The sequence below is a fragment of the Triticum dicoccoides genome, chromosome 4A, assembly GCF_002162155.2.
Source record: "Triticum dicoccoides isolate Atlit2015 ecotype Zavitan chromosome 4A, WEW_v2.0, whole genome shotgun sequence".
NCBI classification, from domain to species: Eukaryota; Viridiplantae; Streptophyta; class Magnoliopsida; order Poales; family Poaceae; genus Triticum; species Triticum dicoccoides.
Genome location: NC_041386.1, coordinates 359,684,717 through 359,703,895, shown reverse-complemented (window position 1 = coordinate 359,703,895; position 19,179 = coordinate 359,684,717).

Here is a 19,179-nt window from a genome sequence, read left to right as displayed (position 1 = left end):
GCAAGGCATCCTTTCACCGTCGCGGATCCACGGGTGTAGATGACGATGAACTCATCGCTGGTGATGGCTCTAACCTGGTACTCAGCGGCGACCATGGAGATTCAGGAGGCCATGGATTTTGGAGGAGGGTTAGGAGAAGTTGAACTGGTGTAATGTGAAAGGACGGGACGACTGGGAGCGAACTATTGTAAGGCAGAAGATGGGGACGAGTAGGGCGTGCGAATGGCATGTGGTTGTTGGCTTGCCCGGTGGATAAACGGCTGATAGCCCCCAAAGAGTTCTCGAGTACTATGCGGGACCCACTAGATGTCATGTCTACTAGACCCATATCATAGTCCTGACGATATAGCTTCGGCTTGTTCGCATGCCATGTAGGCGCGTGGATGTAACTTCACTTTATTCCCTCAACCGCCGCGCCCTTTGAGACTTCGACCGGCTATAAATGAGCAATTTTTTTGCCTAATCCGCATGCATGATACTCCCGCTGGTCCTTTTTACTTCCGTCAACCATTTGGAAAGTTTTAGACCAAATTTATACTAAAAATATCAATATCTACAATACTGATTATAATGAGTATAAAAACTATGTTCTATAATGAGTATAAAAATATTGATTTGACATTGTGAATGTTGATGTACATTTTTCTGTAAGTTTGGTCACAGTAGAGGTACATTGACTTCAGACAAAACTTAAATGCACAATGCAGACTAGTTCCTCCGTCCAGGTGCATGCCATCTCCTATCTAGTCATCACAACAAGGTTAGTTATTAGAGTACCACTACCTCCCTTCTAGTTTAAAGGGCCCGATTCAAAAATTTCACCTACTCTTACCAAGATAGAGGCGGTGGAATAGTTTTTGTAGTGGTTTCTAGAGTCTGGACTCCATCTTCAGGAACCTTCGCCGCCGCTGACAAGAATGCAAGGAGATGAACCAGAAAGGAAATGAGGCTAGAATGAGTAGTTCCATATTTTATACAGTGGCAGAGGTGGGTAAATATCTGATCTACAGTACGTCCGGTGGCAAGGCCATGTCTCTATGCACACACATCTCAGCCGTTGGTTCCAAGTAGATCGAATGGCTCACTTTGTTGAAGAGATTTTCAAATTAAGCCCTATAAACCGGAAAGGAGGGAGTACCACATTACCACCACTATGGCCAGCCTTAATCATCGCATGCAATAATTTAGTGCACCTTGAAATCTGAATGCCTGCTTGACTCTCCTTCTCCCTCCAGCAGTCCAACCACTCCACCCTCTGTGGAAAAAATATGCATGCTAGACTCTCCTCCCCCGCGCTCGTCCAATCGGTTGTGACCAGCAATATTTACACCCCTTCCCTCACCTGTAATTTACTCCAACAAATATGCCCACGTAGCTGCTTCACTTACTTAATTGTAGGTGCATTGGGTCACTAACATGTTGTTGGCCCAATAGGCATCTCGCCCACATGTTAGTGACGCAACTGGACCTGCAGTTAAGTCAGTGAAGCTCAGTCCATATATTATGTTGGTGTGCCATTGCTCGCCATTAATACTACGCCTCCCATGGCATTCGAAAGAACGCTCACGCTCATCGCTATCTCCTCCCCCTCCCTCTCACGTCGACCACCATGGCATGACCCCTCCCAAGCCCTAGGCGCCCCTCGCTGCATCGCGCGGATGGTCACGCGTCGTCGTTCCATTCCTCGCTGCCACTAGTCGTGGAGGACACGTCGCCGTTCCTTTCCTCGCCACCACTAGTCGAGGAGGACGCGTTGTCATTCCGTTCCTCGCCACCACTAGTTGAGGAGGACGCGTCGGTGTTCCGCTCCTCGCCGCGACGCATTGAGGTGGACGCATCGGTGTTCCCCATCTCGCCAGCATGCGCGTCGGAGGATGCGTCGGCTCCCCGCTATGAGGAGAGCACCGTGCCGCCCGCCGAGCCCCCCAGCCTTGAGGAGCTTTGGAAAGAAATGTATGTCGCCTTGTGGGAGGCAAAGCCTCCAGCAGAGTGCGCTAAAATAGAGGTGGAGAAGAAGGCCAAGGAAGAGAACCGCGCCGCAGGGCAAGCTGCTTGGCAGGCCTATGTCTCGTTCGAGAGAGTCATGCAATTGGGTCTTTGGCATAAGGCTCGTGAGAGGGCCGTGAGGGTGGCGTAGGATGCCCGTGCCAAAACCCTGAGTGCAGTCGGGCCCAAGCGCCTCATCTACACTTGGCGGTACGTGTACCGGGTGCATGCTTCCAGCGAGGAGGAGTACCTGTTGGCGCCGGATCACCACAACGGTGAGATCGCGCTCGCCCACTGGCAAGCCGCCAATCAGCACCTCACGAGTTGCGAGGCTAAGGAAGAGGCGTTGTGTCGGCGCGCTTGGAAACGGCCATGCACCAGGGCACCCGTGGTGCCCCGCAAGCGCTCCTGTGAGCGTTGTGGCTTTTATTAGGAATATAATTTAGTTTAGTAAGGCGATCTCATTAGTTTTGGAGCAAATGATAAATCCCAAACATTCAGGAATTATTAGCGTCCTTAATTAAGTATGTAAAAGGAAAAGTTTGGAAACCTTGTATATCCGTACGCATTTTGTAAGTACGTGCATATGTCAAATGCACTAACATTTTATCAGTTAAATGTTTGGTCAAAATTTAGCACAAATTACAATGGTGACGAATAAACCAGGACGGAGGTACTAGTAGTAGTTTAGAAGCCCAAATAAATGAGTGAGGCACCTTAATGTTACTCTCCACCGTGACTAGTCTTATGGGAAAAGCTGGGGAAGAGACGGCTTATTCTTTAAGCCGCCAAAAGAACTGGCCCTAGGAGTAGTAGCTAGGGATCGAGTGTGCGAGATAAATCGGAGAAAGTAAATGCAGAGAGATGAAATGCAAAAAAGACAGAGGGATGTGATGGTTGCTTGTCCGTTTATTTTACCTGGCCACTTATTACAGGGAGTGGTTGGGTTTTGTGATATGATGGCTTTATACGTGCATCCACAATGTATCCTTTTGCTGCCTCTATACGTGCATCTATGCCCTTAGAGGTCGTCGCTATACGTTGCTGGATGGAGCCTCTAGGAAAAAAATCTCTAGCGTCGCCTCTAACGTAAGAGGCTGCCTCCAAGCTATTTCTTTTGATTAAAATAATCCCCTAACCCTACTTACAATCATGTAGCCAAATATTTGTGTTTAGATTTGGTTTGAGAAGGATATGATCAGTTGGAGAGGTCAAATATTATATGTTATATGGACCCCACCTTAGTGGTTGCATGTCATAGCTATACAGTACACATTTTTAGCTATGCTTAGAGGCAGGGGCGTAGGGCCCACCTTAGAGGCAGCATGGCCTCTATACACTACTGATGCCCAGTGCCGCGCCACGAGCGGGGTGAGACTCGCGTGCAGCGCCGCCCTCTACACTAGTACTACATCGGTCGTGGTTTATTAGCCCCCCATTGAATTTGACTAAATATTTAACTGACAGAATGTTAGTGCGTGTCCATAGAAACTATATCGTTGGATTCGTATTTGAACATAGTTTTCAATGATATAATTTTAGGTGACATGCATCAGCATTCGTTCAATTTTTTATCGTACTAATCTATAGTAAGGTGCCCGTGTGTTGCATGGAACAGTGAAATGCATTGATCGGGGAGTTATTTATTTTGACAACGGATGTGGGTGTCATCTCATGTGTAACGGCTATTGATAGGTTTCTTAGGATATTATTTCATCTTTAAAGCTCACATACATCCAGGTGAAATAGACAAAAAAAGTATCTTTTGCAAACAAAAGCGTTCAACAGTTCAACCTGCATCCAAAACTTGTGAAGAAATAACACTTATTGTGCTTTGCGAGAAATGATCTTTAAGAATTAGTTTTTGAGTATCAATTATTATACATGTTGGTTACAGATGAAATGACACTTTCTTATAGTCAACAGTTGGCTATACTATTAAGTATTAACCATGCCCTTATACACCTAGATGGAGGGATTAAATCAGGATGACTTGGAAGGGGGCAGAGGAGATGCAAGAAATGGTTCATCATAAGTCTTTCACCAGTACTATAGTAAAAATTACATACATGGAAGATTCTAGACTAAACCATAAATGGATACACTTTTATTCATACGCGATACTCCAATAGAGCAAGATCATGCATGGAAGTCTCCACATCCTTAGACAGCGGATTACATTGTGACGCCCCTAGACCGGAGCTTCAGATGCCTTCCATGTTTTCCAAATTTCGCCGTGTGTTTTGTTTTTCTTGTTGCATTCATCATTGCATCATGTGCACTACATCATGTCTTCTTGCACCATCTTTTTAAAAAACTCAACTAAATATATGGCATGGATCTTTGATCCATTTAAATCGAGGGAGTTCACATGGTGAAATTCTCTATGTAACATATAAAAGTCTCCTACTATTATTAGGGAGCTATTATAAAATATTCCATTAACTTGGAATCACCCATAACACAATTGCACTACTCTTCAACTCTTCTTTTAGCCGACTCAACTTCATATACTTTCTTTTCGACCTTTTAAGTTAAATTGCAATTGAGTTGCAATTTTACTTTCTCCGTAAATGTTCCAAATCTGCTCATAAATCACATCTAATGTGTGGATCATCTCCTCAGATCTCAGCCCATTAAGAGTCCATTTGAATGGGTTTCAAAATTCAAAACTCCTCTTGCCATTTTATTTATATTCCTCAGATTTTGCGAGTCCAGGAAATTTATCCCCATGCCCAAATCATGTTTCCACCATTCATTTCTTTTTTATTTCCTTTGTTGTTTTTTCTGGGCATTAGAAGAGAAAGAGAGGTAGGGAGAGAGAGCCTGCAGCCTAGTCGGGCTCTAAGCTCGGAGCCCAGTTGCACCGAGGCCAAGGACCAGCGCCGGTGCCAGTAACCCTAGCCGATCCCCACACGCACCCATTCTCCTCAAACCCCTCCTCCTCGTTCCCTTCCGCCGCCACCACCCATGCACGCGCTCGCCGCGCTAGGAGCCCGATCCCCTCGCTCAACTCCCTCACTCCCTCGTCCTCCTCGACATTGCCGTCCTCCCAGCACCGCGAGCCTCCTCCGCCGCCTCCTCACCTGCCATGCCTCTGCCGTGCCGACATGCGACCGCCGCCGCCGGGCTCCTCTAGGAAGGCAACCTCTAGCGCGAGCTGTGCCAGGCTCCTCTTTGTCGCATCGTTGCCTTGCCCCGCCATGAATGCCCGCAAGACCTCCTCCGTGCTGAGCCACCGCCTTGGGCCACCCGTCCGTCGCCCCACCGCAGCATCCTGCTTCTCTCGATGCCCCTGCGCCAAGTCCCTCAACCGGAGCGCCGCGCCTATGCCCCTGCTTCCTCCTCTTCACCGGCGAGCATCGCACCGTCTTCTTCTCCTCCTGCCCGCAACCGCGCCCTGCTGCCACTGCCCCTTCTGCAACGCCGCCGTCCGCGACCAGCAGGAGACCGCCGCTTGCCTCACACCTCTGCTGCCGGCGACCGAGGCCGCTGGAGCATGCCCGCAGTCACCCAGCGCCGCCTTGCGCCGCTACTCTCCCTTGCGTTGCCGACGACCCTGATGGCTTCGCTGGAGCGCTCTGCCGTGCCAAGTCCTCGCCAACCTTCCTCTGCATGCCTGCAAGCTCCACCGACGATGGGTTGGGTGCCTTACGCTGTCGGATACGCCAAGATCACCCGGTCCAAGACCACCGCTAGTCCGTCTACACAAAACTGCCAAGTACCTCTACGTATTTGGATGTCGCCAAGTACCATAACGCCTTTGGGAGACCCGTGAACATCAAGCTCCTCTGCCACGAACGGTTATAGTGTTGTGGATCCGACAAGTACCCTCTCTGGACCGCCAAGTTTCTTTACCGGTGACTCGAACGTCTACGGAACGTGTACGCCTCCCATCATCGTAAACCGCTTCCCGAACATGAACGACTACTTCCACGACCGTCCCGAGAACGTCTACTTCCTCTACATTGCACAGAACCTGAACCGTCTCGTTTGCACGCTTCGAAGGTATAACTCCGAGATGACGCCCGCGAACGAATGCATGTGTTGTATGAGATGCACCATATGTTTGCACCATGTCCGAATTGATCCTTGTATGTTCCATGTTTCCTTGTCGTCGTCTCGTGGGAACCCGGTATCTGGGATCACCCCACCCTCCTTGCTTGACACGCTCCCGCCACACTACCCTTTTGCACCGGTATCTCCGTGAGCTACCAGAGCCGATATGGTGCCGTGGCATCATTTTCGGATTCATTGCCATGGCACCCTTTCCTTCCACCACGGTGACAAATGTTTCATAATATGCTCATGTCAACTTTTTCATAAAATTTGCATAAACTTGAACATGTCATCAGCATCATGTTAACAACATTAAGATGTTTAAGATTGTTGTTTGCGTTTAATTGCTAAATGCATATGGGGATTTACCGGAATTGCTGTTTGTTCCGGCCTCATTTAAACTTGTTTAGATAGAGGTTTTTCTCATGCTTCACCTCTTGCCATGTTTATCAACATGTAATTTTGTTGAGTACTTTAAATGAGAGAGAACTAAATAATTGATGTGGTGTTTCGTCAATACGCAACTCGTTGCATATTGAGCTCCACTTAATTTGTAGTATTGTTTGCGCACTTTGCCGTGCCATGCCTCATTAAACCGGACATGCATCATACTTGGTTGCGCATCATGCCATGTTTATGTGATGGTTGTTTACCATGTTGTTTGCTTCTTTTCGGTGTTGCTTCTTCGTGTAGTTCTGGTAATGTTGCGTTTGTGAGGATCCGTTCGACTACATTTGTTTGTCTTCTTCATGGACTCGTTCTTCTTCCTTGTGGGATCTCAGGCAAGATGACCATACCCTCAAAATCACTTCTATCTTTGCTTGCTAGTTGTTCGCTCTATTGCTATGCCGCGCTACCTACCACATGCTATATCATGCCTCCCATATTGCCATGTCAAGCCTCTAACTAACCTTCCCAGCAAACCGTTGTTTGGCTATGTTACCGCTTTTGCTCAGCCCCTCTTATAGCGTTGCTAGTTGCAGGTGAAGTTGAAGTTTGTTCCATGTTTGGAACATGGATATGTTGGGATATCACAATATCTCTTATTTTATTTAATGCATCTATATACTTGGTAAAGGGTGGAAGGCTCGGCCTTATGCCTGGTGTTTTGTTCCACTCTTGCCGCCCTAGTTTCCGTCATGCCGGTGTTATGTTCCTTGATTTTGCGTCCCTTACGCGGTTGGGTGTTATGGGAACCCCTTGACAGTTTGCTTTGAATAAAACTCCTCCAGCAAGGCCCAACCTTGGTTTTACATTTTCCTAACAACCTATCACAGTCCCTTGGGTTCTGCAGACCCGAGGGTCATCTTTATTTTAACCCCCCGGGCTAGTGCTTCTCTAAGTGTTGGTCCGAACTAGAGCCCCTTGCAGCGCCACCTCGGGGAAACCCTAGGGTTGGTTTTAGTTGTACGGATTGCTCATCCGGTGTTGCCCTGAGAACGAGATATAGCAGCTCCTATCGGGATTGTTGGCACATCGGGAGGCTTTGCTGGTCTTGTTTTACCACTGTCGTAATGTCTTGTAACCGGGATTCCGAGACTGATCGGGTCTTCCTGGGAGAAGGAATATCCTTCGTTGACCGTGAGAGCGTGTGATGGGCTAAGTTGGGACACCCCTGTAGGTTATAAACTTTCGAGAGCCGTGCCCGCAGTTATGGGCAGATGGGAATTTGTTAATATCCGGTTGTAGATAACTTGACACTTGACTTTATTAAAATGCATCAACCGCGTTTCTTGCCATGATGGTCTCTTTTCGGCGGAGTCCGGGAAGTGAACACGGTCTTGTGTTATGCTTGAACGTAAGTAGTTTCAGGATCACTTCTAGCTTCACGACCATTGCGTTGCTTCTCTTCTCGCTCTCATTTGCGTATGTAGCCACCATATATGCTTAGTGCTTGCTGCAGCTCCACCTCACTACCCCTTTCCTACCCTTAAGCTTAAATAGTCTTGATCTCGCGTGTGTGAGATTGCTGAGTCCTTGTGACTCACAGATACTTCCAAACAGTTACAGGTGTCGATGATACCAGTGCAGGTGGCGCAACCGAGCTCAAGTGGGAGCTCGATGAAGATCTTGATAGTTGTTTTGTGTATTTTCCGGTGGATCAGCAGTGGAGCCCAGTTGGGACGATCGGGATCTAGCATTTGGGGTTGTCTTTCTTTATTTTGGTTCCGTAGACAGACCTTTGATTGTACTCTGGATGATGTATGATTTATTCATGCATTGTGTGAAGTGGCGATTGTAAGCCAACTCTTTATCCCTTTCTTATTCTGTACATGGGATTGTGGGAAGATTACCCCTCTTGTGACTAAACCACAATGCGGTTATGCCTCTAAGTCGTGCCTCGACACGTGGGAGATATAGCCGCATCGTGGGTGTTACATACATTGAGCGAAGAATAATGATCAACATTTAACTTGGTAATGCATATGTCGAGGTAAACCTCCTTGGAGTCCCCGTGCACCACATTGGGGGCCAAATCCTACCATGCGTCTTCCATGTCCAAATCGGTGGGAAGGTCCCAACTCGGCACAGTCCTAGTCAGCTTGATGCAGCCAGTGTCACCGCCCACGAACCTCCGAGGGGTAGTAACAGTGAGCACGCGCCCATACATCGGCCTCGTGTCAGTGTTAGCGTTAGCGGCGTCGCCCCTGACGCACACTACAGAGACGGGGCGGCGGCCTGCGCGGGCCTTGCCGGTGCCCACGATCAAGAGGAAGATGCTGCCGTCCTCCTCCGAGACTAGCAGGTGGCGTTGATCCTTCAGCGACTCTGGCACAGTGAACAGGTAGCACGTCTCATACTTGATGTTCTTCGCCGCGGGCCAGTAGTGATAGACGGACGACTGTGTGAGGTGATGCATGAGGTCCGCCGGCGAGCCCCAATACGGCATCAGACACTCATAGCAGTAGACGAAGGGCTCCTTAGAGGCATCGACCAAGCCGTCCATGAAATGGGAGTGGCTAAAGGGGACGGTGCTCCAGTTGAATATATGAGCAAGTTACTATGAGATTTACTATGAATAAGCACAAAACAAATCATGATGACAATTAAACTAATCATGTGGACTAGTATAGTAGCTGAACAGAACGAATCTAGGACACAGACTAGAAACATGAATTCTACCATGATTCGAATAGGAAGGACAGAAACATATACAGTGCAATGGGTGCAGCACCGTTGGCGTTGAGGTTGTCGCCCATGTCATTGACGAAGAGGTTGCCAAGGTCAGGGAAGAAGTCGTCATCGGTGAAGTCGTCACTGCCAGCAGTCGCGAGAGTGCACTCCCCAAATTTCAACAGCGCCCGCCGAATGGAGTGCAGGAGGGAGTGGTTGTAGGGGAGGTTGCGGCGGCCGAATGGAGCGCAGGAGTAGCACATGAAGCAGTAGATGGTGCTCCTCCCTAGTCTCTATATCTACTCTTATCTCTATCTCCACTACTCTTCTTTCTTTTTTATAATTTACTAGTAGCTATCAAATCGAATTGTACTGTGCCACCCGCTGCACGCCCTGCTGAACACGCCTCCTTGCCTCCATCAAACCCCAGCGTTAAACCAGCATGCAAACCGAGAAACCTACTCCTGCCCGCGGCAGGAAATATTTTGGTTGTCGTTGGAGAATAATAGTCACATCCAATCAATTTGAGTTAATTGCATCCTTAATCTTGTATTCTAAGTACTCTGTGGGTTCCACTGTCAGTATAGTGTACATTACTTGCAGGCTGGCTACAGATTCATACAGAAAGTTAGAAAGAAACGAATCCATCCTAATCTTGTATTCTAAGTACTCTGTGGGTTCCACTCCCAGTACAGTAGCAAAAGAACTATATATTAAAAAAAATATAAAAAGCTATAGTTTAGGACATAATTCGAACTCAGGCCATCGCGCTACAAGCATCCGGCCAGGACCGGTACACCAGGTGTTCGTTGCGGACGATGCAGGACATATTCACAAATTTGAAAGAAAACGGTTTAGTTTTGATATACATATCACTAAAAATATCTTATGTTTCACTCCAAATGTATTCTTTGGTTTTTTATGAGGTAAGGGAGGAATGTGGTTGGTTTCAAGATACTAAGGGGTTTTGCGTAAACTAGAGCAGAGAAGTGGGAATTGTTGCAAAAGGCCACAACGTACATCACAACCGTTAGATGCAGATCTAATGGTCAGAAATGGCGGATGGCAGACACACCATCATCACCAACAGAGTCTTTTATAGGAGTACTAGCAAGATGCCCATGCGTTGCACGGAAAATCAAGATGCATTTATATGAGTAGTTTATGTTGTGGGAGAAAAGTATGAACAAGAGAAGGCCTTATTAGCAAATGTGGAGAGGGGTGTGGGTATCTTTTTGCAAAATTTCCATAGTTTCCTTCCTATTCGTCAGATATAAATAGGACGGCCTATATTGCAGGATAGCAGGCACACCATCATCACCAACTCTGTTTTTATAAGAGTAGAGACAAGTATAAGTAATATAGGAGTAGGAGTAGAGAAAAAACCGAGTTGGTGATGATGGTGTGCCTGCCATCTTATAGTATAGACCGTCCGATCTATATCTGACAGATAGAAAGAAAACTATGACAATTTTATAGAAGATACTCGCACCTCTCTCCACATTTACAGATAAGGACTTGCCTCGTTCATCCTTATCTCCCACAACCTCATTGTCGAGCAATTAAAAAAGGAAGTCTCTGGAACAACCTGGCATGGTGGCTGCTGCCGGCGCCGTCCATCCCCATGCCTCTGCCCAGTCCGACCACCAGTTACCACCACGCCCCACTCCTCCTCACCTTATTTATCATCTTTCTCTAGGTATCGTTTTTTCGATAAAATGGTCGAGATACCATGTTTCCGATAAAAATCTCGAGATATCATTAGTTTTTACACATGGGATTACTCTTGCATGGGTCAATCACAATAGGTGTTTTGTAAAAAAATGCATCTTGATGTTCCGTGTAATGCATGTGCATCTTGCTAGTTTTTTTCATATAATTCCCAACACCACGTAGACACGGTCTTCGACCATTTTACAACTATGTTAGTATCATTGTTAGTGGTCAGCCAGTGCAAGTTATAGCCCCACGTGTTTTAACCCTTTTTAGTAATGATATCAGGCGATTGTTCGCCACGAGCTCAATCATGGCGAATCCCACGTAACCATCAGATTTCCATCCGACGGTGGCCTGTTTTTAAGCCATAGTATTTGACAAAACCGCCAACCTTACACACATACTGTAACAATGTCGCGGGCGTTTGCAACTGCCATGTCTGCCAGCGAATGTTTGCTGGGGATTGGAGTTAGCACCGATGGCGGTTCGTAGTCGTTCCACGCTCGGGCATTGAAGTTTGTAAATATTTTACATTAGAATATACTAATCCTCCGATGCTAGTAGTAGAGCAGTGTCCTACTCCACTACTACTCTAGTCAAGCAAGTTAGGGCATAGTAGTTGGTACCGTAGGGAGTACCAGCACTGTGATCACTCAAGCAAGTTGTGTGGCATCGATATGACCCTATGCTGCTGGTACGTGTCTCGTAAGACAAGCGGCGTGCTGTAGTCATCATCACCTATACACTTCCCGTAGCACATATTCGCTTCTCCATCCTTGTCCGCACATAATCGTCCAATCTCCATCCTCGCTAAGGCGCCTCCCCCCTCTTCCGAAACCAAAGCACTAACAATGGCAGAACCGAGCAGCGTCTGGCGAAAGAGTGGCTGGAATTCGCTCCCCACAGAGGTAATCAAGCTCATTGTTTCGCATGTAGAGAATCTCAGTACCATGTCGCTCGCCGCGTGCTTGTTGGGGCTGTACCGGTTACTCAAAGCCCTCAGGCCGGAGCTTTTTAAGCCAGTTCCTTGCTTGTTGATGCCGCCTGATCTTCAGAAACCGCGTGTCACGCAGGATAACGATTGTAGGGTGGCGAGCATCAACCCTCTTGACTGCGATCTGATCCCCGTCACCCTCAACTACATTAGTAGTATGTACTGGGTCGGCATGAACACATCTTGGATGGTGCTCGTCAATGGTGGCGGCAGCTGGATGCTCGTGTTGGTCTACACCCGGCAATTGATCCCCCTTCCTTCGATTAACATTACACTACTTTGGCACTGCGGCCCAGAATACTAGGAATCTTACAGTAGCCAACATGATACCAAGTTTGATTTGCTCAAGGTTGTAATCTGCCAAGTGCGCACAAAATCTGCGAATTATAAAAACTTCAGGCTAATTGCGTTCTTCAACCGCGGTCTCTCCTATCTGACAGGTAACTGCGGTAAGTGGATAAATCTGCACGTCCATCACAGGATCATACATCCTCCATGGTTCTCTGATGCCATTGAACACAAGGGCTTCATTTACGCTGTCGACTCCTTCTATGGCTGGATGTATTGCTGGCCTACTCTAGTCATCGCTACAAATGACTATTAGAGCAGTATGTTACTTTCCTATGATATCATGATGGCTTGCTTATATTACTGTCAACATTTACTGAAAAAATATTCAAGCTCATAACATGCTGTTCTTAAGATTGACTACATTAAGAGCCCTTTTTATTTGACTCCAACTTGATACAATGTTGTAGGCCGCCTGGTGTCCCTACCCTTCCTAATCCCAGAACCTTTCAAAGAAAAGTGGCATAGCAGTTGCAGGTGGTTCCTGGCTCGATCAGACGACGGCGAACGATTGATGATTATTCGCACGTACCGGACATGTTGTTTCACGAAATACAATCACAGTCACTACAAGGTCTTTGAGCAGGATCCCAGCTTCTCTGGGCCTTCAGGAATTTTTGACTGGAGGCTGGTAAGTAGCCTTGGTACACGCTCTCTATTTCTCGGACTGAATCATCTGATTAACCAGGAGATAACCGACGACAAGGATCGTGATGGCAGCGTGGTTTCGTTCATCAGGCAAAACTATGTGTACACAGCGTACCATGCGTCTCTGCATGCACCATACCCTGATAGGTGCCGCCACGCTCTGCGGCCCAAAGAACGAGAGAGGGTCGCAAGTATCAGACTTCAACCTGCTGGCTGGAGTTTCCCCCGTCAGGCACCCATCTGGTTCAAGCCGCCAGCCAATCTCCACAGCTTAATAAATAGTAATGTCTAATTAAGCCAGTTAGTTAGATGCGTACACTTGGTGTAGTAGGATCTTTATTTAGTTTTTATGCATACACTTGTTCTTTTTTGGTAGCCCTTTTGTAATGATGGCTGATGTTTGGTTTGGAAGAGAGAGCTGTGTCTTTACTCTTCTGGCCTGCTTACTGCTTCTGTTGCACCCCCGAGCCCTGGTTGCTGCTGCTGCTGCTGTTTTCAATGTACAATCAGTACTATATCTCGTCTGTTGGTTGAATAAATGTGTTGTTAGAATGACAAACACAAAGTTTTGGAAGTCGTTGCACGGTCTGATCCTTTAGTGCCCCGTACCGTATGTAGCGCATACTATTTTTTCGTAGGAACACATTTTCCACTTGTTGATAACATGCAGCCCACTGATGAGGGCCCAATAGAGGAGCCCATAATTAACTGGAAGGGAGGCTCTCACATGAATCCGGCCCAGGTACATGCTCATGGTCCCCTAAACATAAATAAGTAAATAAATAAATAAAGCTAAACGCTCATGCACCAGTTCTTTAAATTTACGATTTAACATGAGGATATTATTTCCTATGATGTGTCATTACATTCAGTCGATATAATTCTTAGGCAAAGATAGCGACCAGTCTTTTCTTTCTCCCTCCGTTTCTTCTTGTAACCAGCGGACCCATCCAAATCATAGTCAACATCGTAAATAGTTCCGGTCCATTTTTATTTTTCAATAAGAATGTCCAACCCAGCCCAGCACATTGGCAACAGCACTTTATCCTCTGCCTTGGTGCACTCGTCGTGGCGCCACCGTCTGACCCTATCAACATAGTGAATCGGGAGAGGACTGTAGATGTGAGTATGACAGTACAGATCCACCAGGTCCACTCCCGAACACAAGCAAAGCGCCTCATTTACTACTCAGATGCACCCCTCATTTTTACTCTAATCCACCCTGCTGATATCTGGGACCCACATCATTTTCAATGTATAGTCAATTCATGACATAATTGCACAATTGTTTTTGAGGATTTGTTCAGAGGAGCAGGCTATAAACTGGGTTGTGCGGTCTCTGTGGCCCGTCTGACAACATGACCAGCCCAGCAGTTTGTTCTTTGGGAAAATAGGTAGGCCATTATTTCTTTTTGAAAACTACCCAAGCTAGGCCTATTTGTTTTCTCCGACTTACTCAGCTGCAAATCTTTCAAGACGACGAGGGATGCATACCAGCCTGGCCAAAGAGTTTGGTCAGTATCTGTTAAAAGTAAATGGGAAAATTAGTTTCTTTTTTTGTTTTTGTTCTTCACTGATATTTTATATATCATTGGATTTTAACATGACATAGTACTAATTTATTTTTAAATTTGTTTTAGTATGGCTAATAACTTTTGGATTAAGAATATTTTGTTCCCTAGCAAAAAATGCGAATTTTCAAAATTTCACACATTTTTAGTTCAAAATTTTAACCCTGGTACTGACCAAAAAATGGGCAGCAATTCTAAAAATAGAAAATGGGCTGCAATAAATTCCATATGAATTAGAAAATGAGTAAAAAATATAATAATAATAGAAAATGGGCTGTACACGCCACAAATTTCGAGGTTGACTTGTTTACGCAAGGCTTTGTCAGTCAACACATGATTCTAGCAGCAGTGACTGTTGGATGTCCATCCAACGACCGACGTGCTTCTTCAATCTCTGATCTTCCTGCTCCAGCTGCCTAAACCATCGCCGGCGGGACTGCCTGTTCCCTCCTCTTGTGGCCCGCTGTCATGCCGCGCAGGCTTCACCAGCCCACCCTTTGAAGAAAATGATTCCTCCCACTGACATCTGGGGTGCACCGGTTCGGAGGCTGGCTGTGGGCCTACTAATTTGACGCATACGCATGGCTTTGTCAACTTGGTCAACAAACAATTCTAGCAGCAGTGACCGTTGGATTTGAATCGAACGGTTGTGTTGTTTCTTCAATCGCTACTCTTCTTGCACCAGCCGCCTAGACCAGCGCCGGCGAGACCGCCTGCTCCTGCCACCAGTGGCCGGCTGTGCTACCATTGAGGCCTCACCGCCCTACTACTCCCACCGACGGCCAGGCCCTACGGCGATGGCAGGCTCACACCGCAACCGAACTAGTGAACCCTCGTACTCCTCTCCGCGTGGGCATCCACTACCACGTCTTCCTCGGCTCTGCGTCATCCCCTTCCTAGGCCTCACCATCGTCCACCACCCTGGTGCTATCGGCGCGCCATGGTCAACATGGTCAACAAACGACATCCATCGGACATGGAGTGTACGTGGAGAGGCTGACAGCTGGGTCCACGACCACACATAAGGAAATGACTCCTTATTATGCGCAAAATAATGATTCCTCCACCTGACATCTGGGACCCATTGGAAGGGCCTCTGTATTTCACGAAAAAAACATTCCCCCCGCTCACAGGTCCGACCCACCAGCTATATATTCACACGCAAGGAAGTGCCTCCTTATTACGCACAAAGAAATTAATACTCCCCCTGCTAGCTGGGTCCCAGCATAGTGGGAGGCTGACATGTGGGCCTACTAAGTTGACGAGGACGGAGGGCTTTGTCAACTTAGGCAGTATGAATGATTCTAGCTCGAGTGACCATACTGTTGGGGAACGTAATAATTTCAAAATTTTCCTACGCACACACAAGATCATGGTGATGCATAGCAACGAGAGGGAAGAGTATCGTCCACGTACCCTTGTAGACCGTAAGCGGAAGCGTTATGAGAATGCGGTTGATGTAGTCGAACGTCTTCACGATCCGACCGATCCAAGTACCGAACACAAGGCACCTCCGAGTTCAGCACAGGTTCATTTCGATGACTCCCCACGAACTCCGATCCAGCAGAGCTTCATGGGAGAGTTCTATCAGCACGACGGCGTGATGACGGTGATGATATTGCTACCGACGCAGGGCTTCGCCTAAGCATCGCTATGATATGATCGAGGTGGATTATGGTGGAGGGGGGCACCGCACACGGCTAAGGGATCAATGATCAACTTGTGTGTTCTAGGGTGCCCCTGCCTCCATATATAAAGGAGCAAGGGGGGAGGCTGGCCGGCCCCTGTAGGACACGCCAGGAGGAGGAGTCCTCCTCCTAGTAGGAGTAGGACTTCCCTTTCCTACTCCTATTAGGAGGAGTAAAGGAAGGGGGAAGGGGAGAAGGAAAGAGAGGGAGGAAAGGAGGAAAGGGGGGGGGGCTGGGCCCCTAGTCCAATTCAGTTTGGGCTAGGTGGGGCGCACGCCCTGCCTCCTCTCTTCCACCACTTGGCCCATGAGGCCCCATACTTCTTCTCCGTATTCCCGTAACTCCCCGGTACTCCAAAAAAATACCCGAATCACTCGGAACATTTCCGATGTCCGAATATAGTCGTCCAATATATCGATATTTACGTCTCGACCATTTCGAGACTCATCGTCATGTCCCCGATCTAATCCGGGACTCCGAACTACCTTCGGTACATCAGATCACATAAACTCATAATGTCGATCGTCACCGAACATTAAGCGTGCGGACCCTACGGGTTCGAGAACTATGTAGACATGACCGAGACACGTCTCCAGTCAATAACCAATAGCGGAACGTAGATGTTCATATTGGCTCCTACATATTCTACGAAGATCTTTATCGGTCAAACCGCATAACAACATACGTTGTTCCCTTTGACATCGGTATGTTACTTGCCCGAGATTCGATCGTCGGTATCTCAATACCTAGTTAAATCTCGTTACCGGCAAGTCTCTTTACTCATGTCCGTAATGCATCATCCCGCAACTAACTCATTAGTTGTATTGCTTGCAAGGCTTATAGTGATGTGCATTACCAGAGGTCCCAGAGATACCTCTCCGACAATTGGAGTGACAAATCCTAATCTCGATCTATGCCAACTCAACAAGTACCATCGGAGACACCAGTAGAGCACCTTTATAATCACCCAGTTACGTTGTGATGTTTGGTAGCACACAAAGTGTTCCACCGGTAATCAGGAGTTGCATAATCTCATAGTCATAGGAACATGTATAAGACATGAAGAAAGCAATAGCAATAAACTAAAACGATCAAGTGCTAAGCTAACGGAATGGGTCAAGTCAATCACATCAGTCTCCTAATGATGTGATCCCGTTTATCAAATGGCAACTCATGTCTATGGTTAGGAAACATAACCATCTTTGATCAACGAGCTAGTCAAGTAGAGGCATACTAGTGACACTCTATTTGTCTATGCATTCACACATGTATTAAGTTTCCGGTTAATACAATTCTAGCATGAATAATAAACATTTATCATGAAATAAGGAAATAAATAACAACTTTGTTATTGCCTCTAGGGCATATTTCCTTCACGTACGATGTCCATCCAACGACCGTAGTGCTTCTTCAACCTCTGGTCTTCGTGCTAAAGCTGCCCAAAGCAGCGCCGGTCGTGCCGCCTGCTCCAGCCTCCCGTGGCCGGCTGTGCTGCCGCGGAGGCCTCACCGCCCCCTACTACTCCCACCGCTGGCCAGGCCATGCGGCGACGGCAGCCTCACACAGCAGACGAACCAGTGAACCCTCATACTCCTCTCCGCGTGGGCATCCACTTCTGCGTCTTCCCTGGCTCCACGTCATCCCCTTCCTAGGCCTCGCCGTCGTCCACCGCCTTGGTGCTCTCGGCGCGGCATGGTCAATGTGGTCAACGACCAACTTCCATCGGAAGAGTACTCTACATGGAGAGGCTGACAGCTGGGTCCACGGCCACAGCAAGGAAATGCCTCCTTATTATGCGCAAAATAATTATTCCTCCACCTGACAGTAGGGACCACAGGACGAACCACCATATTTTATGAAAAAAACGTTTCACCCTCGACTACTAGGACCCACCAGCTATATCTTCACACGCAAGGAAGTGTGTCCATATTACGGGAAAAAATAATGATTCGCCCCCTGATTGCTGGGACCCACCAGCTACATCTTTGCACGCAAGGAAGTTCCTGACAATCAGGACCCACATGGTCGAAGCATACGTAGCATTGTCATTCTGGCCGCGAACATGTACGTACATACGATCGGTCTATATGCAGGCTGCAGCGATGAACCATGGCCATGTAAGGAAGGGCACATGTCATAGTAGAGGCGCGCACGTGTTGTAGTAGACGCACGCACGTAGCATGTACACGTACATACAACGGCCAGGGTGCAAGAAAGTAAATACGACCACGTACGTACATACGGGCGGGGTCTCGAATGCCTACTCGCGCATACCTACGGCCAGGGCTCCTGTACATGGCTGGGTCGGAACGGAGAAACTGCGTCGTCGTCGTTTTCATGGGGACGCAATAGATTGCGTCGTGTTCATCGGGAGGCAACGGAACGCATGCTATTCATCAGGAGCCAACCAGCTTGGACGGAACAACCGATGGAAACGAGGCCTGGCGTATCGCAGAACGGAGGAAACAACCTTGTGTTTGACCGGCCACGGTTGAAATGGGATCCTGTTCATCGAAGGGGTCTGGCGTACCACAAAACGGAGGAAACAGACCTCCTACGGTGGAAACGGGGTCCTGTTGATCGGGAAGTGTGTGGCGTACCGCAAAACGGAGGAAACGGACTTGTGTTGGAGCGCTAGGGTCGAAATAGGTGTCCTGTTCATCGGAGTGGTGTGGCATACCGCAAAATGGGATTCCGCGGGATACGGTTCATCTCCATCGTTGACCTCCTCCACCCTCCACGGGCTACTGTTCATCCACCGTCGACCTCCTCCAGCCTCCACATGCAACTATTCATCTTCGGGCTCGTGTTCATCCAGCCTCCACCGCGCGCTCCTCCACCGGCTACTGTTCAACCAGCCCTCTCCACGGGGTCCTGTTCAACCACCCCTCCATGGGCTACTGTTCATCCAGCCCTCCACCGGCTACTGTTTAGCCAGCCCTCCACGGGGTCCTGTTCATCCACCCCTCCACGGGGTCCTGTTCATCCACCGGCTCAATCGATCGAGGAACTATTCATCCAGCGGCAACGGCCTCTACTACCACGGGGTCCTGTT